The following is a 25,242-nucleotide window of genomic DNA, read 5'->3' as shown; positions in this document are numbered from 1 at the left end:
GCGTTGATAATAATGCGATAGATTCAAGATCTTTTCGCATTCAACTCGACAGTGAGAACGTGATTGTGACTCATAGGTTAGCGATCATAACGAGATGCTAGAAATGATATCTGGGACCGACGGCTTAAGATGCCATCCGGGGCACAGAGAAAACGAACCAGCCAAATTCTGACCCCCAAATTCAGTCACCCATCCAGTAATGAACTTCTATTAACGTCGCAACTGGGCCACACGTCCTTTTACAGGAACTAGAGCGACTAAATCGAAGTGAAAACGTGAAATAAGTAGACTGGCTTCCAAAACAAAGATCAAATGTGCACAGTCAAGAGTTCTAACTTCGATCGATCAAGAACAGCTATAAAATCATCGATGACTGATGCTTCAAGTATCGTGTGTGCTTAGGCCCTAAGAACTGACCGTAGCCTTCAGTGCCACGCGCTCTACGAAACCGGGCGATCGTCTACGCCGTAGCACTACGCCGCTACGGTTCGTTACGGCTTAACTTTGTTTCGTAGTACAAAAATACCAAATCGTGAGTCGTTCTTTCAATAAATAATTCAAAGCTTGTCCGAACTTTGTGGGGAAATTAAATAGTATCGATTGTGTACGTTCCAATTGTGTTTAGTGGTTAAGGAAAAAATTAAATGTTTGAATAGATTACTGTGTCTATTTGAGGCCATTTCATAAATAATTAATCTATGGTGAGTACTAGATATTTTTAAATTAAACAACGAATTAATATTATGAATCAGTTCAGTAACTTTTAAGTATTTTTGGGTTACATTTTATGTTATAGCAAGGGCTTTCGATTAAAAAAAATATATTAAAAAACAGAAGAAAAAAGTACGGAAAATACAATTAGTACTTACTTTTAATCTCCACTATTAGTAATATTACGTAGTTTATCCGTTTTTTTTAAATCTAAACGATCATCGACGAAAACCACTACACCGATTACCATGAAACATCAATCCAAGTTGTGCTTGACCCGATAAATTCAAGGGCTAAGCTGATTATACGAGTAAATATTCATTGTATTTATCTAGTGGGCGACTTCGGCCGTGGCCAGTTACCTTACCGGCCAAACGATTTAGCATCTGGTATGTTCTGCATATAATACCAGTTAGGGTATATTGTGATTCGTATTTAAAAAAACCGCCATACCTTTTTCAGGTTTCGGTGTTAGACAGCATCGTCCACTTATCACCAGCAAAGATTACAGTCAAAGGCTCTTTTGTTGAGAATTGTTATATTACTAAACGGCTTCAAGAATTTAAGCAATCACTTAAGATGACGCAACTTTGTTGTATTCTTATCCTGACCTTATAATTTACTTAAGTGCTTAATGCAGATTTTTATGCACTGCAATAAGTACTTTTTACTAATTCCACTAAAAGGCTCCAAGCACTTAAGGCATGGCATTTAAATTCTTAGTGATAACAGCTGTTATTCCTTAAAATAACTGTATTAATGCCTGCAAGTTTGTACACGGAGAATAAGGTTTTTAGAAAAAATCCCGTAGGAATTCTTTGATATTCCGGTATAAACATTGAATAATATAGGAGTGACGGAATAGTATCTGTGGATGGGTAGTAAATAGTAAAATCTGATACATACATTGCCTATGGTGCACGCCACGCTTTCGACTATAGCTGCTTCTGTATAAACAGTGCCTTAGGAGAGGTTTACTCGTAGTACGTTCCATACAAACTTAGTTTGCCTCTATTTTGAAGATAATTTCTAGGAATTCTATCTACTAATACTAATTTCTTATCTACGTCTGTGGTTTTTTTTAGATCACCGTTAAAACATTGAGTTTCAAAGTTACACGGTCTCAATAATTTACACAGACATCTTTAAATCCGTGGAACTTAAAAACTTTTTATTTTTACGGAAATCCGGCAAACCATAGCCATAGATATTAGTTTCTAGAAAGTGTTTAAAAAATTAGATCGAGTTTGATTGATAAGTAAATATATTTTTTTATTTATTCAGATACAAGTTAGCCCTTGACTGCAATCTCACCTGGTGGTAGGTGATGATGCAGTCTAAGATGGAAGCGGGCTAACCTGGAAGGGGTTGGCAGTTTTTATTAAACCCATATTCCTTTGGTTTTTACACGGCATCGTACCGGAACTAAATCACTTTTCACACGGCCGAAGTCTCCCACCAGACCATACCAGAAATTTAGAAATTATAAAACTCTAAAGCCCTGCCGGACCACTCACTAATAAGACAACAGTGCTTACCACTGCGCCAAAAAGGCCGTCAAATGAGAACCAAATTACGTTTGTATGGAGCGAGTGATAGAGAGACTGCTGCTAAGTTTCATATCTCATTTTAACAGTTCCAAGCTGCGGTAGAATTCACTACCCATATCGTTTACTGTAGCTGTACGCAGCACAGTAAATATTCAGCACGTATCGTGTTACTGAGTGATAAGATCTAAGCCAAGTAAGCTATTACGTGACTGCATTTTATATATAACCCTGAAACTTATATCGTGGTTATACTTGATATGCTTTGTGCACATGTTATGACCGTTATTCCTTTGGAAGAAAGTCTGTTTTTGAGTAACTCTACAATGTTTAAGTTTAAATGTGTTATTTTAATTTATCAGAGTTGTAATGTGTTCATAATTTATTTTGCACTTTCAGTCTGTTTCGTAGCAACATAACATAAAGCTCTAACTACAGTTATAACTTTATGATACCTATGTGGTTTAAACTATCACGTACCTACGTACTAGATCATGCCCGCGACACTATCCGTGTGGATTTTAACAATCGTGTTTAAACTCTTTGATTTTCCGGGTTAAAATGTAAAGTAAGCTATATGTATGTTAAGTCAGGGTATAAGCTATTTTCACCCTAAGTCGGTTCAATCATTGTGTCGTGAATTGTGGAGTAACAAACATCCCAACATCGTCACATTTATAAATTATACTTATTAGTGTGATATACCTAGTAAGATACACTTCGTATGGCACAGATTGTAACTAACGTAAGCCAATGGTGATGCGTTAGGCACCATAGTTTGAGGAACCGTTAGAAGTTTTGCAGCCAAGATGCTGTAATGGTGAAATGGGGAAGCGCATCATTGTTAGACTTCCACTAGATCAATATACCGAATCAAACTAATTCCAGGAAACCACTGGATATTGATCGACATAAGATTTATTTGAAAATCGCTACGAGAGACCTAACACCCAGAAGTGGAAGGCTATCGTTGACAAGAATGACCTAGAATCCAACAACATCATCAGTACACAGTATTTCTCAGACAGATCTTTCACCTTACAGCATATTCTAAATTTGAATAGCAAAATCGATTCTTCCATGTGATATTCGCGTGTCTGGAGAGGTTATTAATGCCCTTTTATAATACACTTCCGTTGCCGCCCTGTGTCAACGCTGTTCTCATTTACTTTCTTTTAGTTTGTTTTAAGTACTCGTTAACACATATTCTTGAACGATACGTACACGCATAGGTAACGAACGAACGAACATAGATGCATGTATTTGTTTTCTTTCTATCAGCAGCAGATGAGGTAAAATTGGGAGTATTACTGAACATTGTTGTCCGTTTATTTTGATTTGCTTGATTTTTAGTTTTATTTATTGTTTTTTAAGGATTCCGTACCTCCAAAAGAATAAGAAACCCTTATAAAATTATTATTATTATAGGATCACTTCATTGTCTGACGTGTCAGTCAAGGGGGAGGGAATCAAAACCTATAGGATACTTCCAGTTGACCTAGAATCTTGAAATTTGGCAGGTAGCATTGTCTTATGCGTATAATAAAATAAAATAAAATAACGGAAAAAGCCTGAAAACCGTTAATTTACGGTTACATAAAAAAAAGTGTTCTTTTTTGTATGATGGTGCGGAACCCTTCTTGTGCAGGTCTGACTCACACTTTACTAGAATTTTAAGTATGCCTATATACTTGCCTAGTATGTATAACGATCTAGATATCTAAAACACGCAAATCTGAATATCAATACCACTTCTCCAAAGTGGTCGCGAGGCAGGTGTGGTTATTAATGGCTACCCTTAACTTCCGCTGACCCTTCCTGTATGTCAAGATTATTACATTCTTACCAAGTTTCAGTTTTGCCTTACTTCCGAGGAACCAATTTATTTTAGCGTTTATTGTTTTACTCCAATAAAAAGTGAGTGTGAGCTGGTTTATACATACCTACCTATACCTACTAGATGACGCCCACGACTTCAAACCCATGGGAACTCTTTGATTTTCAGTGATAAAAAGAAGCCTAAGTCCTTTCCCGGGATTTGAGAAACGGGACGGCCTGTGAAAATCTAACAGATGGACAGACAATCACACTTTCGCATTTATAATACTAGTAAAGTAGTAAGGATACCTAAATTGAACCAATTTATTTTGCAGATCTAAGAGTTTTATATGAATGAGTAAAAGAAAAACATACAAAAGTAGATCTCGTTTATTCGTGGTTGAAAAATTATCACCAGTTTTCTAAATATAACTGCATTTAATTTACGGTTTTATACTAGTACCACAAAGTAAGGATGGTATGCTAGTACACTTACCTGTATTATTTTAGGTTATTATTATTAAGTCTAACTGAAATGTAACTTGGATACTATTAAATCAAGAATGAATATGCATCTTATAGGAAAGTTTGCCGAATAGGTTGCATCTTCACTTACCATCGGGTGCGATGAAGTCAAATGCTATCTTAAATATTATATTTTAAAAAGTATTTTTTTACATATTATAATAGTAAATTCCTATCTACACAAAGTTAAGCATTATTGTATTATTTTTTTAATGCTACGCTCTAGTATTTACAATCACACCTTACTCCCAGTCATGGGAAGGTTTATTAGAATTCCAACGTCTTCTTCACATTTGCTTACAAAAATAAAATACTTTTATTTGAATGTGTTGAAAAGAAAATACCCTGACATATATTATACTGGCTATAATGTACGCTCAGTTAATGTTTAAACCATAAATTAAATATTCATTCAATCGTACCGCGCGTTCCCACTAAAACACGAATAATTCAATTATTTGAAATGCCTTTGTTCTATATTTAATTAAATAGATAATTGGAGTATAAATTTGTCGACAAAATATCATTTATCATGAAATTACTCTGAAATAAATTTATTTACTGACCCGTTATTTGATACCAACTAATGGTTGCAATACCTATACAAAATAAAGTCTCTACTAATTAGATAGAAGTAGACTTTAAAGAAAAAAATAATCTTCAGGTGTATAAAGTTCGATACGATGAAAAACCCCTGGGCAGGATTAGATACTTTTTGATTTTATTAATTCACGCGTCATTTTCAATTTTGAATTATTTTTCATTTTAGCGGCGATAGAAATACATACTTTGTAAAAATTTCAACTCTCTAACTATTGCAGTTCGAGAGATACAGCGTGCTGACAGACAGACAGACGTATGGACGGACAGACGACGGACAGCGGAGGTTTAGTAATAGAGGGACTCTATTACTAAGCCCTTCCAATACCGAATCTTAAAAAACAATGCGAACATAAATACCTACGCAAAGTGCTTCAACAATGAGAAAGTAGAAATCATTGAAAAATCTGTTTCTACATGAAAACTTATCAGATAAACGCCGCTGACGTGAAGAGTCTCAATGCTCAATAAAAATCGGCCAAGTGCGAGTCAGATTCGCACACCGAGTTCCGTATTCGGGTATTTTTTCCGAAATTTTGTACGATAAATCAAAAACTATTATGCTTAAAAATAAATAAAAATCAGTTTTAGAATGTAGAAGTAAAGCCCTTTCATATGATACCCCACTTGGTATAGATATCTTACTTTGAAAATTAAAACACATTTTAATTTTTTTTTGTTATGTAACCACAATATCACAATTTTCAGATTTATTCCTTTACTTATGCTATAAGACCTACCTATATGCCAAATTTCATGATTCTAGGTCAACGGGAAGTACCCTATACTTCGGTTTTCTTGACAGACGCGACGAAGGGACAGACAGACAGACAGACAACAAAGTGATTCTATAAGGGTTCCGTTTTTCCTTTTGAGGTACGGAACCCTAAAAACTGTCTTTCAAAGCTCAGTTACCGGAAAAAATTTAGCGACGACCCTTCGACCGTACCTACACTTTTCAAGAACGCTACTTGAGATTCTGCTATACTATAGCGGTATATTTTATGTCTCTTAGCGGCTGTAGAGTATTAGTACAACGTTACAAAAAGCTTCATAAAATAACACAAACTTTAAGTTAAAGTTATTTCATCAACACTACATACACACTGCACAAGCGATTAAATATCACTTGTTTAACGGTGAAAGAAAACATCGAGAGGAAACCTACATAATATCTGAGAGTCCGTAATGTTCTCAAAAATGTGCGAAATCTGCCAATCCGCACTTGTCCAGCGTGGTGGAATAGCCTCCTTATTTTGAGAGGAGACCCGTGGGCCGGAGTTGGCGATAGAGTGATGATGATGATGATTGAATTTAATACCGTTAGCAGGTAAGAAACCTTTTCAAAGTATTGTCACATACAATTTTCACAGTGTTTCGCATAATGAAGCTCAAAAATGTAATAATTTGGTCCATTTTGTTTCATTTCTATCTTACTTGTTGTTTAACCAAATATTGCTAATTGGTCGTGAACTTTTACAGAAATTTATTTTAATTATTTAAAACATAAAATACCGTTTATACCCCGCGGTTTCAAAATTGTTTCAAATTTGATTAATTACATTACAAAGGACACGGTGAAATTTCTCATTCATTCCAGTAGAAATTTGATGAAAGACCACCGCAGTGCTACCGTTATGTGGCGAATTATTTCAAAACGATATTTCATTTAATTAACGTTTGAAAATTGTGTAATTAACAATCAGTTCCGACATCTCTGAAAGTCTAATGTTGGACTTCGTCTATGTTGGTGTTTCCTGGCGGGCGTGCTCTGCCTTTTTAGAGTGTTTTTTTTTTGACAAAACTGACTGGAAAGCACTCTAAGGGGGTGCCGTGCGGATGTCGGCCGGCCGTGCGTATGTAGCGCTGGCACAGACGGGGCCCGTACTTATATAGTTTAATTAACTTGTTACAAATAACTACAAACTTGACATTGGCTCAGCTTTGTAAAGCCAGATGAGAGAAAAAAAAGTCTAATGTTAAGGTAATTGCCCACCGCGACTTTTTGTAGCGACATAATAGCGACTACCGAAAGTATTCTGAACACGAGGCTTATATATTTACGCATTGTATAAACAAACGTTCTACAAAAGTCAGCCGGGCTTGTGTATTTAATCTAGGATCTACACTGCAGGTCCTACATAAACTGCCTTGTTGCAACTTCAGATTTTCCGTTTTTTTTTTAAACTTTTTCACCTCATTATTTTGCGATACCTTTGACAAACTCCGATCAAAGAATTGCTCAGGTTTTTACTTTATAATTGTTTTTTTAAATAAATAAAGAAAACAGAAGAAAAACAATCCTTTTTCCTTTTCTAGTCACCTTCACCGCTAAGGCCAGTAATATTTCATTGCTTAAAACGCGCATAACTCGTTAAAGGTGCGTACCCGGGATCGAACTCCTGACCTCACGAACAGCAGGCAGACATCTTTAACCACTAGGTCATCATGGTTTGACACGGAGCCTTGTAGATAGTTCCAGTTACAAGTGTAAATTAAAAATTTATAACACCCCCGACAAGTGAAGGTTACAGTAACTAGAAAAGAGCTGATAACTTTCAAATTTAATTTAGTTTAGGAGCTACGATGCCACAGGCATATACAGAGATACACAGGTACACAGATACACACGTCAAACTTATAACACCCCTTTTTTTGGGTCGGGGGTTAAAAATACTCCGAAGCCGTCGAACTAAACTAAAATTCTAGACAGTTAAATGTCCAATTTGAAAAGTGGATGTCAAGACCAAGTACAAATTGATTTATAGCATTGCATTGCGAGACCGTTGCAATCAAATTACGGTCTACGTGACTACCGGCGACGGTAAACTCAATTTTGTAATCAATACCTCTTGACTGGCTAAGCTATGAATGCTCTTTTTTAGGGTTCCGTAGCTCAAAAGAAAAAAAGGAACCCTTATAGGATAATTTTGTTGCCCATCTGTCTGTCTGTCGGTGGGCTATTTCTCATGAACTATAATAGGTAGAGAGTTGACATCACAGAGTGTGTATATCTATTGCCACTATGACAACAAATCCACCCTAATATTATAAATGCGAAAGGTTGCGTGTCTGTCTGCTAGCTTTTCACGACCTAACAGTTTAACCGATTTTGATATTTGGTTAAGAGTTAGAGCCTACATTCTGGTGATGGACGCTATTTTCAACTCGAAAAATCAGAGTTCTCACGGGATTCATAAAGGCCCATCCGTTTAACCAATTTGTATGAAAGGTATAAAGGTTGCATCCCAGAAATTGTAATATGCTACTTTTTTATCCCGGAAAATCAAAGAGTCTCCACGAGATTTTTAAACAACCAATTCACGTGGACGAAGTCGCGGGCATCATCTAGTAATACATTTTTAAAATGGTGCCGTGCAAATTAAAAAATGTAAGTGTTATATTGTCTTGCACGATTGTTACGGAACCCTTTGTGTGTGATTCCGACTCGAAACTGACCAGTTTTCATTATAACGATCTTCTCAATCAAGGACAACATGAATCACCTGAAGCACCAAATTTTTATTTTTTTATTTTCGTGATCTAAACTCATAATTCGTTTCAAAAGGTTCTTAGGAAGGAGTAGTAAGGGATTCGCCTTAGGTCTTAGCAGTCAAGGTCTGATAGGGTTTTATAAATTCTAAACATATATCGATTATCGACCACAAGTTTCATCTTCTTAAAACCATTTGCGGCCAATTTATTTTATAGGTAAAACTTACCAACTATTTTAATATAACTTCATTTTTAAGAGATCCTTATTTGAACTGCGGGAATACCGATGACCGCTCCACTTGAGATCCTCTGTCTACGAGTAGGTACCTATTTCTGGTAGTTTGAAGACTACTTCAGTGAATAGCCTAACTTTAAAAGGTAAGTTTAGAGAGATCAAACTATCTAGCCTTTTTCCACTTTATCGGTAGAGCAGTGGTGAATAGTTTTGATCTAACCTTGTCATTGGAATATTATGTGAGGTACCTGTAGTAAAATTTATATTAATTAAATAGATGACTTTAAAATTTTTAGCGTAATCAAGTCAGTGATTAAATCAAAAATTAGGAGATACATAGGATAACCAGAGTGATCAACAGGTTGCGAAGCTGAAGTGGCAATGGGCAGGGCACTTAGTTCTAAAAACCGGTAGAGGTAGTAGTGGGGTCCCAAGGTGCTAGAAAAGTAACCTCACATAGAAAAGTGCAGCGTCGGAAGATTAGGTGGACCGACGACAACAAACGAGCCGCTGGATTTGGGCGACGCAAGACTGTGGCGTGTGGAAGTTAATACAAGAGATCTAGGTTCAGCAGTGATCTATCGGGTGATAATCATGATGATGAATAATTGATGATTAAAATTAAAAAAAAAAATTGTCAAGAGTAAGTAGGTACTTACCTATCCGAACTCTTTGCCTTTTTAAATGTATATGTATACGTAGCAAATATTTAACTGCAGTATCATCATCATCATCAACAGCCCATTGAGCACGGATCGCCACTCAGATGATAAGGGTTGGTCATAGTCCATAACACTGGCTAAGTACAGATTGGCAGATGGATTGACTGCAGTAAATATTGATTAATTGTTTATTATCGACTAAGGGTGGAGCCTTTGTGAACTAAATGAACGAGTAAAAAAAAATAACAAAACAAAAGAGAAAATTTCCAGTCAGTGGGAAAGTTCAGTTGGAAATCTAACTAAAATAGCGAAAGGGAGCATTGTGCACGAGCGCAGCACGATAACCTATTACAAAACGTCCAATAGCATTGTATTGTAATCAAAGGAACGGCCCATTAAGATTCAATAGAATTCAAATGCAAATCGAGAGTTTCAATTAAAAAAGTACAACAGTAAATTATTTTCCCGCTTTCTCATTAGAAATGTTTGAAATAACGTTTGTTGCAATAGCAATGTAATGAGTAATGAGGAATATGACACAGTGGTAAATTTTGTTCGCCGTCAGAAAGTAAGGAAAAATATCACATAGGAGTTTGATTCCAGAGCAAATTGACAAAAATCCAACCTTGATGAAGGCAACGTAGACGACAACCCATCTTTAAAATGGACAAATAATAGTGATTTATTTTAAAGAACCTTACTATGGTATCTTAATTAGGTACTGAAAGTTTAACCCACTTCTGAAAATCAAGAATAAACAAGACTTAAAAGTAAAAAATTCGCTAAGCCAAAAATTGGAACACCGAATAGGTTATCATCATTTGAAGAAATGAAAGACAGTAAAACTTGGATGAATCAAGCAATAGAATCAAAAAACTAGCTCTCAGTTAAGGTAGAGATGGAAATTCCTTACTTTTGCGGCACTACTATCTAAAGAATGTGGTATTAATTAAATCTAAGGGTCTTTAACGCTTCTCTTAATAAATGTGAAGTTGCGGCTGAATTTTTAAAATCATTTGCATTTTCTTTGGCTTCAGCTTAATTAGTATGATTTGAGAATAAAGATTTCGTCTCTACGAACATTTTAATAAGAAAAACTTGGTTTAAAATCGCTCCTTCGTTTGATTAAGGTGCTGTATATTTAATTACTAAAAAACGAAGCAAGTTGTATTTTGATTTAAAAGTTTTACCTCACGTTCTCCTTTTAGATCTAGTTTGAAACACGTTTTAAAGATTGACTGATTACTAGCTATTATTTTAATATTTTCTAGGTCTTTGGAGGTGGAGAGGTGCCAAGTACACAATATGCTGTGCGTGCATTATTTCACACAATTAAAAGAAAAATGCTGTTCTTTCTTTTTAATTATTAATAATAATTGAAATATTAACGACTGCAATCAATAATACTAATCAATATATTCGCAATCTGCTTTTAGGTTAACCTCTTATCTATAATAACCTTTCGAAAGATTACATAGGATTGAGTATTTATTGAAACCGGAAAATCAGTTAAACGATCTTATATTATGGATTAAATTACTGTTATGATTTAGCTTTAATATCGATATAATCGATATGATAATGTACAAAAGTTATTGATAACTAATTTTGATGTTATTCTGTTACTACTCTATTACATTATCTCCCCACAAATGGGTTCGGAGGGTTAAATTATTCAACGAAATTACTTTGTTTTCCCGTTCAGTAGACGCGATAGTCGTTCCAAGGAAACTCAATTTGTTTTGTTTGTTTCATTTAACACCACGCGGCGGCGTTGCGTATTGACATCGTGAGTGATCGAATTTCTTGTACAAAATACTAGATTTTTGCCCGTAAATCCAACAGAGTAGAGAGGAGAGACTGGGAGGTTTATTGATAAAATGCGGTGGCTGCTGAGAAAAATACTGTAGTGATAGAGATTATTAAAAAAATCATTACAATCGGTTGAACAGAGAGGCCACGAGAAGCTAACAGATAGGCAAACAGTCAGATACACTTTCGCATTTATACTATTAGTATGGAGTATGGAGTATGGATTTTGACTCAGTTACATATCCATCCGCATCCGTGTTTATTATAATGTAGATGTCCTTACACTACAAAATAAATCAATCTAAAATTAAAAGAAGAAACTTCATACCACCTCCATAAGTAATTATAGGTACCTATTGATTTTAATTCACAAAATATTATGAAATTTAAATTTTTAATATTTACTACTACCAATAAAAACGCTCTTATTCAGTTTAATTTATTAATTTCTGGCGGTAGTCCCCACTGACCATTTACCAATTTTTGAAATGAAAACTTTTTTAGACACGTTGGGTGATTTTGAAAAGGGTCAAAATTTCCAGGTTGCGTCAGTGCATCCCATAAAATTATAAGTAGTGCTTGGTGTGCCAATAGATTAAAACTAAACTAATGTTGAAAGCTTTTTACAAGTTTTAGTATATTTGTTTAGAGTTGAAAATATTACAATGGTTTTAATATTTAATGATGTTAGGCTTAGAGTGAAAATCTCAATAATGTCATAACGATAAGATTCAGACTTATGGGCAATAATATACTTACACATAGGTAGGTTAAATTTGCATAATATCTATCTAGGGAAGGTATAATACACCGGATTAATCTATCCGAACAACACTTACATCCACATATGTTGTCAGTAATTCGATTTGCATATTGAGTACTGTTATGCTAATGAGAATTATAATATCGCATATAATTAATATTATAATAATCAGTGATGTTATTTCGTAGTTAAACATGCAAAATCGTAAAAAGTGCTTTATCCTTTTTACCAGATACCTACTTCAAATTATTATCAATAGTTTAACAATTAATTTGAATACCCAATCGTTCCCAAATATGAATTTTATCCAAATTGGTAAAACTATTCCCGAGAAATCGTAATTACATACGCCTATTGGAATATTGGATTTCTAGAGTTCCGTACCGATGGGTGCTTGCTCTACGGAACTCTAGAAATCTACATTCGCTGTTCTTTCGTCCATCCGTCCGCCTGTCTTTCAGCGGGCTGTATCTCGTAACCCAAAATAGGTAGAGTGTTGTAATTATCACAGAATTCTATTGCCGCTACAGCAACAAATAATAAAATAATTAAAATAGCTACCACGAATATTAAAAAAAAAATTAAAAGTGCTTATACGATAGTACGGAACCCTTCGTGTGTGAGTCCGACTCGCACTTGGCTATTTTTTTAAAATAGTTATTATGTATATTGCAGCAAATCAGAGCAACATAATATCTCGATTCTCGAGGTGTCTCGAGGAGATAAATTTTGCATTGCTGTAAAGATGAGAAAGCCGCGAAAAGCTTCGTCGCGATAATTATTGTGCTTACGCTATTGTTTATTTTTATTTTACAGTAATTACGCTTCCGCTTGATTGCAATCACACCAAGTGGCAGGTGATGTTTTAATACTTTCTCTTAACACTACTTTGCGCTTACTTTCACGCAAGTCTGTAGAACTCTAGCACTAGGCACTTGGCGCAGAGTTATCTTTGACTACTCAGTTTTACTCTGAGCCAATTTCCATGAATATCAGCTCAAACTTATATCTATTTTACAGTTTTATAAACAGCTATTCTCGATCCCGAAGAAGTTTCCAACCAATAAAATGTAAATATCTACAGAAGTGTTGCAGAAGCCTCGGGAAAAGTTCAATTCACAAACTTAGCACTCCGCAACAATTTTCAACTTTGAAAGAGCGTAAGAAACACTAATATTATTTGGGAAAGTTGGCACTTATGTGGTGGGACCAGAGAATGTTAATGTGTTGTATGAGAAATACATTTTATTTCGTGTAAAATAATTTTGTTTTGCGCGCCGCAACTGCATGAGTAATGGTGAGTGGGATTTCAATTACCTTTACAGACTTTACACTTAACTCGGAGTAAGTATTTACTCCCTAGATAACACGGGAATGGAATGAGCACGTTTCACAGATGCTTTTAACGAACGCGAGTGAGAATAGCGTGAGCATACGTTCTAAATATCTCAGTGTGTTGAGAAAATGCAATACGTCCGTGTAACGTGCTCTAAATAACAAAATTATACCCATCAGGAACGAGAGAAGAAAAGTAAATTTCGAGCTTCAACAGTCTATAAAAAGTAGAAAAGTTAACAACTTGGCCTTTGTTGAATGTACCTACTATAAGTAATTATGGCGTAAAGGAGTAAAAACATGCAACAATCTTTACTATTACTTTCTTCTACTATCTTTAGTAGATATATTAATAGGATATCTAGCCTGAATAGCTCAACGGTTAAAAGAGCGGACTGGAATTGAAAGGTCGGCGGTTCAAATCCCACCCGTTGCATTATTGTCGTAACTACTCCTACCACAAGCTTTACACTTACTTGGAGGGGAAAGGGGATTATCAATCATGACTAACATGGCTTATATTCTTTAAAAAAAGTAATTTAAAAAAAATCAGTAGGTATATTATTTTGCGAAGTTGTTTCGACGTGACGTCTATTTCAAACAACAATAGCGTAAAGAAAATAAAGGAAAACGTGAGTGTATCGAGGATTATTTTTTCGTTTGTCAATTTCTCGGTACGTGTCGAGACAAGGAATGAGAGAATTAATAAGAACTTACTGTCGATTCTGCAAAGACTCGGAGTGGTATTTTTGTGAATGAAAAGTGTTCTCATGTTATTTCTGAGGAAACTTATATTTGAGTGCTTTTAGGGAACTAGAATTTATACATCTAGCTCCCAAAAAGCAGTAAGTGAAAGTATCATCTGTGATTTACATTTAAATTAAACTTTGTTGTACCTCATTAAGTGCAGTATTTTCAAGTTTTTCTCAGTAATCGCATTCGCAAAGACCGTTAAATAACTTTTTTTCAACATTCCACAGTACTGACTCTAATCAGGCAAACGGCATTGCAATTCAAATGCAAATCGGGAGTTTAAATTGAAAAAAAAAATGTAAACTACGAAAATGTGAAAAATTTACAGTTTATGCTTATTCATTTATAGCAGCTGTTTGGAGCTTTAGGAATTCATTTTTATATTCGCAGTTGAGACTTGGACGTTTTCCATGTATTTCGTTTTGAATTTCAACAGCGTTTGTTATGATGATTTAAGTAACAGCCTTTTAATATCTCTTTTTCGCGTGTGGAATCCTACCATACCCGAAGAATGCCTTGGAACCTATTACCAAGCCTTCTCTGTCCGTCCGTCTGTCCAGCTGCCAGTACGCTGTAGCTCATGAACCGTAAAACGAAGAGATTTGAAATTTTCTTAAAAGTAGTATATTTATAACAATAAATAATAAAATTTTTAAAATAGCCACCATGCAAATTAACAAACTACAGGATATTATAACCCTTCGTGTGCGAGATCCACTTGGCCGGTTTTATAAAATTTTGCAGTCTAATTGTTTGTCGGTGTGTTTGCATGTGTTATTTACTATTTTATGTAGTTATTTAGAGTTAGATAATTTTTAGAAACTAGGGTACAAGTTGTAACTTATCAGTATAGTTTTTGCGAGATAATAATATAATTTTATCCTACCTACTTTATTACAGTCGTCAACCATAAAACATTGCGAGAAAAAATAAAATAATTATAATTTAAATACCGAACGCATTTAACGTTGCTTAATTGCATCCAAATTGTATTTAATCGTGTCAATTAAATGAATTATCGCTGTCATTAATACAAAGTCTGCGCAGTATGAGTGCATCTCTCATTTTTACGTTTTTAACTGTCATTTTTTGTATTCAACTGTAATTACGTTGAATTTGAAATTCAGTGTTTAATGAAGTGGTTGAATATAGAAGATTCTAATGGACAAGTGTAAATTAAAAATTTATAACACCCCCGACAAATGAAGGTTACTGTAACTAGAAAAGAGCTGATAACTTTCAAACGGCTAAACCGATTTTCTTGGATTATAGATAGTTAAGAACAATCTCGATCAAGCCACCTTTCAAACAAAAAAACTAAATTAAAATCGGTTCATTAGTTTAGGAGCTACGAAGCCACAGACAGATACACAAACACACAGATACACAGATACACACGTCAAACTTATAACACCCCTCTTTTTGGATCGGGGTTAATAAAACAAAGGTGAGTGTTAGTTAATATTGTAGGTAATAAATACGATGATAAGTGCCGGTATACTAAGGTCAGTTTTGATAGTGCAAGTAGATACTGTTCCTAACACACTTTCTAGACTGTCGTCATGGAAACCACTGAGCTACTTTTTTATGAAGAGCTCTTTAGTGCCTACGCACCTCGTTTAGAGCGTTATTAACCTGTTTTGCGTTTGTTGTTTACTTATTCACAAATGTTAACTTGACTCACAAAACTGGGTCATTATTCAAGCACTGAGCGTGCTATTTAGGAAATGTCTGTGTTAAGTCTCGTAAGGGCAGTCTCACGATCCTTCATGTCTTATCAGACCCAATTGCTAATTAAGCCTTTATACGCGAACACATACTTTCAATACTCGAACTTCAGCACTGGCATTTGTCTTATCGGACCAAATGCTTGGACCTTTGACGCAAACACTTTCAATACTCGAACTCCGTAAGGTCGCTTAGGTCTGATGAATTCATTAGCTCCAACGCTCTAAAAGTTCTTGGTTTATTATTGACCCAACATTACGAAGAGTCCTACCGCTAATACGATACACGTGCCACTTTAAAGAAATTATTTATTTAAAAAGCGTAATCTCTAGGAAGATCCGAAGGAAAAATAGGGTAGAGTTTTTTAGAACCCCGTTTGTTCAGTTACGTGAAAATATAATAGATAGACAGACACACTTTCGCATTAATTATAATAATATGGATTATGCGACATTTAGTTTGGCTACTCGTGAATTAATTTCACACCGCAATTTGTTTTGATTTGTCGATATTTTGACCACGAACGACCATGTTTAATTTGATGTTCTACAGTAATAGCGTCAAACGCGTTATATCTATTGGGATTTCGACACAATTTTTTACTAGTTGATGGCCTCTACTTCGTCCGCGTTGATTTAGGTTTTCAACAATCCCATGGGAACTGTTTGATTTTATACAACTAGCCTATGTCCTCTTAAGGTCTTTAACCATTTTTCAACCATGAAATCAAAAATCACGTCGATTCGTTGCTTCGTTGCGACGTGATTGAAAGACAAACCCACAAACAAACAAACTTTCACAACCATTACTCCATACTAATATTATAAATGTGAAAGTGTGTCTGTCTGTCTGTCTCTCTGTCTGCTGTCTGCTACCTTTTCACGGCCTAACAGTGTAACCGATTCTGGCGAAAGGTACAGGGTTAGCTTATATCCCGGCTGTTTTAACTGTACATAACCCAAGTGCAAGAACATAATATGCCAGATAATATACAAGTAGATGATAATACTAATTTCGTACACCTTCAAAACTTGGAAAGCGGCCATATTTAATATTCTCCGTATGTGAGGAGTTGGCAACAGCAAGATTGGCACGATTCTGTTCATTGGCAAATGAATAGAATCTTGCATGTTGAACTCAAGCACTCAAGTTGGAATCTTTACTTCCATGAATATGCTCATACTTAATCTTGATTAAATTCGTTTGTGTAGTAGAATAGAGCTTGATGAAAATCTATTAAATAGTGAATCCAATTATTGGATTTTATCTTGAGCTCAAGAAGGTGAGTGGGTCTTCTCAAATAGACTTCTTCTTACTGTATAGTGCAAGGATAAGCTCCGGTGTTGTTCTTTTAGCCTGTTTAAGTCATTGCTTTTAGGGTTCCGTACCCAAAGATTGCCGACGGGACCCTTTTACTAACTTCCGCTTTCCGTCTGTCCGTCCATCCACTGGTCCGCCTGTCTGTCTGTTGGCGGGCTGTTTCTCGTAAACTGTAATAGGTACAGAGTTGAAATTTTCATAGAATTTGTGTTTTTATTCCCGCTATAAGAACAAATAATAAAAATTTCAAAATGAACACCATGGAAATTAAAAAAAATTTAAAAAATTGGTTGTCTGTAAAGTCGGTTTGAACGTGACAACAAAGGCCGATTGTGCTTCTTTGTTGCTCGTTCCGCACTCTAGCTTGCACTTCAAGCCTTACATGGAACGCCTCAGAGCGAGGTAACGCCGCATGAGTCATGTTTTTTCGTGCGTGCAGCCGGCTCTATCGAATTATAAGACGTTGTCACGTCCAAAGTGTAATTTCTTATAAGTACGATAAGTACGGAACCCTTCGTGTGTGAGTTCGACTCGCACTTGACCTAGTTTTTCTTCTTTGATAAATAGTAGAGGTTTTCTTTTTCGTCAAGTTTTCCTAATTGGAGGGAATTGGATTGCAATTTAACGTATACTGCACTTTGTGTTATTAAGATTAATATCAAACGCCCGGGACATTACAACAATGTAAGAATTTATGGAGTTAAAGCACGCGAACAGTGTAAGTGCGTGTTAATTACCAAGTTAGTCACAAAGTAGCTAATTAGTTGCTGTTATCAAAATAGGTAAGGTTATGTTTTAAAAATTACAACATGAATATTGGTATGATTTTTAGCAATGCTTACATTTTTACCCATTGATATAATATTAATATTTAGGTATACTTAGTGCTCTTTGGAATAGACTACTGGTGGGTCTACGGTATACCACCATGTACCTTCTCATAGGCCAGGGTTCCATAGGCCATGACTTCCATAGGTCCAGGTTTTGCGCTGTCTGAATTCATTAATTTCATGCAACTCGTTTAATGTCTGCATGCCCACCTAGCGGGGGGGGTCGGTTAACGCTATGCTTTTCAATGCGAGGTTCTCATTCCGAAACCTTGGGACCCCAACATCTATCGGTTCTTTAAACTATGTGTCCCATTCATTGCCACTTCAGCATTGTCTTATGACATTTGAGTTATGTCGGTTACTCTGGTTCTTTTACAGTTCTTCTCATTTCAGTACAGAAACTACGGACATAGTAAAATTTGTATAAGTATAACAAAGTACATTTTCATAAGTTTTCCATTCAGTCCTGAAAATTCCTTTATACGCTGGGAAAAATTGATTCCATGCATCCCGCATCATTTTATACCGTTTGACAGCGGAGACGGGCGGAAGGTGTATGGAAAATTGGGTCAGACAACACATTGCATCTAGTCAGTCGAGTTTCAAATCGACTTACTCTGCTTTCAAAATATATTTTTAAGATCTTTCACACAGTGTATAAATTTTCTTTATCCGAGAAGGCATGTTTACAAAGTTTTAAGAATGGAAAAACCTATAGTAATTAAAGTAAACGGAAGCACTTTTACTTGTCTGCCGACTATTTTCATAAGATTTAATTCACATTTTGAAAGTTTAGTTTTTTAAAGACAATAATATTTAAACCAGCAGTAGATCTGGAGATCAATAAAAACTGGTGTAGGTATTGGATCAGTTTAAAACCAGACGAAATTCAAAAGCACCTGTTAGTATTTCAGTAAAAATATTTCAAACATATAAGTATTTAAATATCTCAAATAATATTAGGTATATTTTAAAATTAGGGCTGGAAAAAGGCCTTTCTTAAGTAAGTATATTCAAATCTGCAATTATTATCATTAGCATTTATTATGTTAACACTAGCGCAACAAAAAACATTATCCTCCCTCAAGCTTAACCTTAATTGGTCAAAAAGGTTATTTTAACAAACCTCCGCCTTCCGCTCTTAATTGCAGTAATTTGGAACACAAAGCTCTACGTTTTCCTTGCCTTTTAAAATATTTACCTTTGCATCCAATTAGTGCGAAGCTAATATAATTTTATTCGCTCTACTCGTGAAATTATAACGCCATCTCTTCTTTACTGTGGTTGGAGAATATTCTCATTATAATTTTAAAATAATGGTATTAAATTCTTTGCATAGTGATTATAGCACATGTAAGCATGCATATTGCATACGGGCACGTACAATTTGTTTTTTTTCTGTTTTTCTCTACATTATGGCCTAGAATTCTAAAAGATAACTTCAAAATACGAGATTTCTAATAATTTAAAAGTTGAAATTTCATTTTATTTGTTCTCATTAAGCTGTACTAGAACATATTTTTCTTAGCGCGTGGCGATGGCAAGAAACCTGATAGTATGATGTTAGTTCCTTGGAGGATGAGTAGGTCACTCGTTTGGGATGCAACGTGTCCACTGTCCAGGTGCTCAGCTAGACTATGGCGAATGCAGTGGCCACCAGCTCCGAACGGGCCTAATAACGCAAATATGAAAACCTCGATGAGATATTTGAACCTTTTGGGGTGTAGACCTTGGAGTAGTGGGGCACCAAGGCTCGAGATCTTTTTGAAAAAAAAAAACAAAAATGGTTATCGAGTGTACCGGGGACCCAAGAGCGGCCAGGTATCTTGGACAAATACTTAAGTAATTAGTTGGAACATTCAAAGGGGCAATGCTTCCAGCATCTTGGGTACAATATTTTGCTGCGATGGTTTTGACGAGGTTTTAGATTTAATTTATTCAAGTTTTTAATGAATAGTTTTGTTTTAATTTTGATTTAAGTTAATTCTATAGGTAAGTAAAACTAAGTAGTTAAGTAATAGTTTTATTTAAATTGTTTGAGTATTGTAAACAATGTAAATATTGTTATGTATTTTAATAAAAGCTCATTACAGGTACAAAAGTATCCTCGTAGTAAACTCCACTTAATTACATTCCTATCCATAAAAAGTTGTAACGATAAAATTGCTTCCCGTTGTTTCATTGAACTGAATTATTGCTTTCATTATTACAATCAAGTTGGGATATTAACCCTCGTGATTGCTACGGCAATTGTTTGTTAGTGTGACACAACATTAATGAGGTCGATAATTCATTGTCGCCTACTAAAGGTACAGCCACACCTGCGCGTCATGAATGCGAGATACGGAACGAGACGCGGGAGCGACCATGACGCGAATCTATACGTGCACAGTGCACTCCTAGTAGTCGCTTAGGTGTGCATGGCGCTATTAAAAATCGTGGAAGGCACCGCCGCGCGGCTGACGTTCCCGCTTCGTAGTCGCTTTGGTCGCGTAGGTTTGGAGATGCTTGACTGGGAAATCCAATCTGATTTAGTTAAATAAATAATAAAAAGTAAAAGCTTTTTTGGGTCTAATAAAAAGGACTGAAACTTACTTGTGAAAACTAAACATATAAGTTTAAACACGACCATCCTAAGTACATACCAAGTTTTTTAAAAATATTTTTTTTTTGTTTCATTTAATGTCAGCTCTCACTTATTGAATAAATTCCCGTTTCCTGAGAAAATGAAAATGAAGCTGTGATAACCAAGTGGTTAGGACGTCCGCCTCCTAATCGAAGGTCGGGGGTTCGACCCCGGGCTCGCACCTCTGACTTTTCGGAGTTATGTGCGTTTTAGATATTTAAATATCACTTGCTTTAACACATCGTGAGGAAACCTGCATGCCTAAAAGTTTTCCATAATGTTCTCGAAGGTGTGTGAAGTCTGCCAATCCGCACTTGGCCAGCGTGGTAGACTATGGCTTAAACCCCTTCTCATTCTAAGAGGAGACCCGTGCGTGAACCGGCCATGGGTTGATCATATTGAGAAAATATTTGACGAACACACAGTTGGGTGATGCGGATTTTCATTTAGGTCTAAGTCAGGTATATACTCCATAAATTTTCACTTTTCAGGGACCGTCATTCCAGAAATTCCGTATTAAATCTGCGACTCTTTAACGCTACAATAAAGGAGCTACGCCTGAAATGCTTTATTTAATTTTCTCCTCGCTTTACGTAAAGCTGGGTACTTGCTTGGAAATATAGTATATAACATATTATCTAAAAATCGTTCAAGTGCGACGCATACTTGCACCCAAAGGGTTCCGTACCATCGTGCAAGAAATAACATTTTTTTTTTAAATTTTCATTTTGACCATTTTGAAATCTTTATTATTTTTTGTTATGGTGGCAATAGAAATACACATTTTGTGGTGAATACCATAACGATTTGTCTGTTTTGGCGAATTAAGATTTAAGTTCCTTGTTTGCTAAAAAAAAAATGTTGCTCTGCAGAAAAATGTTGGACCGTATTTATACTGATCACAAAAACGTAAAGAAAATCCATTTAGGTCAGGCCTAAGTAGCGCAACTCGAAAACGGGTTGTTTTGTCCACAAATTTCTTTTCCTACCAATTTGCTGACCCTTTGATCTTTCGCTCACCTAAGCAGGTATCCAATTTTCGTGGAGGTAAGCTCGGTATTTAATCGGATAGAGATTTAGTAGGCCGTTAAACCACGTTCAAAGGTTTTTCCAACATCGTACCCCTACCATAAACTTGCCTGTCACTTCAATTAAGAACCTATTTGTACGAGCGATTGTTAAAAATATTCATATCTGATATAATGACCTCTTATGATGATATTATAATATTTTATGATATTATATTTTTACCTCTTATGTTGCAAAAATCAGGTGTTATGCACGAGTGTGTCCTTGACATGCTTTTTTGTTGGCATCAAACTTCGTTAAAATATTTTTCAATATGATTAATGTATCTACATGACAACAAAATCCCGGGGATCAATCAATCGGGGGTTCTATCCCGGCTTCGCACTCTTTTTGGAGTTATTTGCGTTTTTTAGCAATTAAATATCACTTGCTTTAAAGATTCACACATTTAAATTATGTTTATTACATATTTATAACAACATCATTCATATTTTGTCTGTTTTAGAAACTATATTGATACAAATATTGGATTAGATAATATTAAATTGACATCAACATAAGAGGTTTTCTTTTGTATGAAATAAACTACTTAAGTACATCTAAATTAAAACTTATTATCATTTAGATATTGCTCTGATTTCTAAGATTTGGTTTTGGGTCCACGTTCTACACTAAATACAAAAATTTCGGGTTAGTAACTCATTTCGTTTACGAGCTATAGACCTGTGACCCGAAGACAGACGAACAGACGGACAGCAGAATTACCTTTTTTACCCTTTGGGCACGGAACCCTAAAAACTGTTCCTGGTGAATGGTCGTATTTTTAGGAATTATTTATTTTATGAATTTTTTTGGCACTCTGAAGCAAATAAATCTTGTATTGTGTAGGTATATTAATGGTACTCATACCTAAACAATATGCATTGTTAGGATAAACTATTAAGATTCTTATAGTAAAAGCTAATGAATACAACCGAGTTCTTTTATTCGAGCTGCTCACGCGAACACGCTTCAAGTGCGTGTTTAATAAAGAATTGTATTAGTTACAGAGTTACCATCTTTAACGAACGATTAATATTTACCTAACTAATGTGCAATTGTTTAATCAGATTCATAATGTTCTTAACTACAACAAGACAATAATACATTAAAAACTAAAAAGTATTAAAATATAGGAGTATAAAATATTCTGTTTAAAGTTGACCCTCCAAATTGGCAAGGTTCTTGGAGAGTATTGTACCTTATCCACTTTTAACTCATCGCATAGCTTACACTCGGTGGTTAGACAACATCAAACAAGTTGCAAGGAGCCGCTGGATTCAGGCGGCGCAAGACCGCGTGGTGTGTGAAAGTCCTTACAAGGGTCCTATGTCCAGCAGGAGACGTCTATTGGTTGATAATAATGATAATGATGAGAGCTTGCATATGATGATTAATGTTGCAGTTAATGACTATACCTAACGACACATTTAATTATTTCCAAGTAGCAAATACTCGAAAAATTTGTGCTACTAATTTCTTAGTTGTGTTCGTATCACACATTTTTAATAAACCTTTAGAAAAGTTCACACGCACGCTCGTAGGTATGTATTTTCCTGTGCGTGGACGCACGCGTGTACGTACCTTAGCACGCACCCGAGCACTCACGCACTTTATGACTAACTATCACTGACCTCTCTACAGACTGGACTTGCGATTGCCGACCTGCTGCGGTGTGATTCGCAGTGAATGATAGTCACCGAACTCATTTAATATTGGTTTGTTTTATATATTACTAGAGGATGCCCGCGGCTTCGGCCGCGGGGTTTTGGGTTTTTAAAGATCCCGTGAGAACTGTTTGATTTTCTGGAATAAAAAGTTGCCTATGTTAATAACAGGGACGCAAGCTACCTCGGTACCAAATTTCATAAAAATCGCTTAAGCGGATGGATTTTTGGGAATCCCGTGGGAACTTTTTGAATTTCCGGGATAAAAAATAGCTTATGTCCGTCCCCGGGATATAAGCTAACCCTGTACCAAATTTCATCAGAATCGGTTAAACTGTAGAGCCGTGAAAAGGTAGCAGACAGACAGACAGACAGATAGACAGACAGACAGACAGATAGACAGACAGAAAAGTGTTAATTTTAATTCCCGGGGCGAAAAGTGTTAATTTTAATTCCCAGTAAGTACTTTCGGTTGAGGGTTTCGAATCGGCACAAAACATATTTCGATGATCAAGATGTTTTCATAGAACGTTATCCTGCATATTTAATTAAACAAGTCAAAGTCAGTCAGTTAGTTAATTTTATACACCAGAGATTTATTAACATCGAGTTGACAGAAACCGCACATCATAGAGAATGCATCGAGCGCTATTTTCTAGTGTTCGACTACCGTCGGCGAGCATTATGTGGAAAAATGGGTCATGCGACACGTTGTACCCAGTCAGGCAAATTTTAAACTCGACAGTTTGCTCTTTGTTCACACACTGGCTATTTGCAATAGCTGCTAGACTGTGTCAGCTTTTATTGAAATGTTAATTAATCACTATCTATATTAGTAAAGTACTGCTGTCAAAAAAACTACACATATTCTAATTGCAAAAGTGTGTTTGTTTGCTAATTTATTGGTTTGTTTTACTGCTGTTATCATCGCCAAAATGGCGAAAATCAAGTTGTTTCAAAAACAAGTCGGCAATCGCAGGTCTAGCGTGTCAATATTTTACTTTTCTTTGTTTTACAAATTAAAAGAAAGCAATGTCAGCAAGAAAAAACTTCTATCTATCGGCTATCATGTTTTCGGATCAAAATCGGATATGTACATATTTCTAAGGATCGTAAGACACTATGTAACCAAATGAGGTCAACAGACCTTACTAACAATGCGATAAGTTATTTCGTAAAAATACAAAATAAAGTTATACCTAACTATTGCGGTAGGTACTATAAACCAATACCACCGCTAGTTCAATATGAAAAATATACAAAAATGCATGAGCATTTAGAGATAAGCTTTTATTTAAATATAGGTTTAATCAACCTGAACAACAGTTGTATTAAAACAGTATGTATCCAGTAATTTGATTTGCATATTAAACACAGGCTATGGTAATCGAAATTACAGTCCACCATTACCAAGCTAATATAATCAGTTATGTCGTTTAAATTTTATCTACTATAATTATTTTCCATTTACTAAATGAAATTATCATCCGGCTCTAGAAGAATTTCGATTTTAGCAGTCTGTGCTTGTATATTTGTTCATCTTTTCACCGTAACTCCTAAATTTACTCATCATAAGTAATCACTAATATGAACGGGTGTCCTCTCAGAATGAGAGGCGTTTGTTCAAAGTCCACCACGCTGGCCAATTGTGGATTGACAACCTTCACACACTTTTGAAAACATTATAGAGAACTCTCAAGTATGCAGGTTTCCTCACGGTGTTTTCCCTCGATATTTCACATAACTC

At 35.5% G+C, this 25,242-nt stretch overlaps 1 protein-coding gene across 1 annotated transcript in view; it reads left to right on the top strand.

Annotated features, from left to right (window-relative positions):
- The first annotated feature begins 440 nt into the window (after nucleotides 1–440).
- The window catches only part of LOC123869010 (suppressor of lurcher protein 1-like), a 297,510-nt gene continuing 272,708 nt past the window's right edge, over nucleotides 441–25,242 (top strand). Inside the window, exon 1 of the mRNA XM_045911732.1 lies at nucleotides 441–701. The gene's annotated coding sequence lies outside the window, so the exon portion shown is untranslated. The remainder of the gene's footprint in view (nucleotides 702–25,242) is intronic.

The sequence above is a fragment of the Maniola jurtina genome, chromosome 10 (assembly GCF_905333055.1).
Source record: "Maniola jurtina chromosome 10, ilManJurt1.1, whole genome shotgun sequence".
In the NCBI taxonomy this organism is placed as follows: Eukaryota; Metazoa; Arthropoda; class Insecta; order Lepidoptera; family Nymphalidae; genus Maniola; species Maniola jurtina.
Note: the sequence above shows the minus strand (reverse complement) of the source record. Positions and strands in the feature narration are given on the sequence as shown.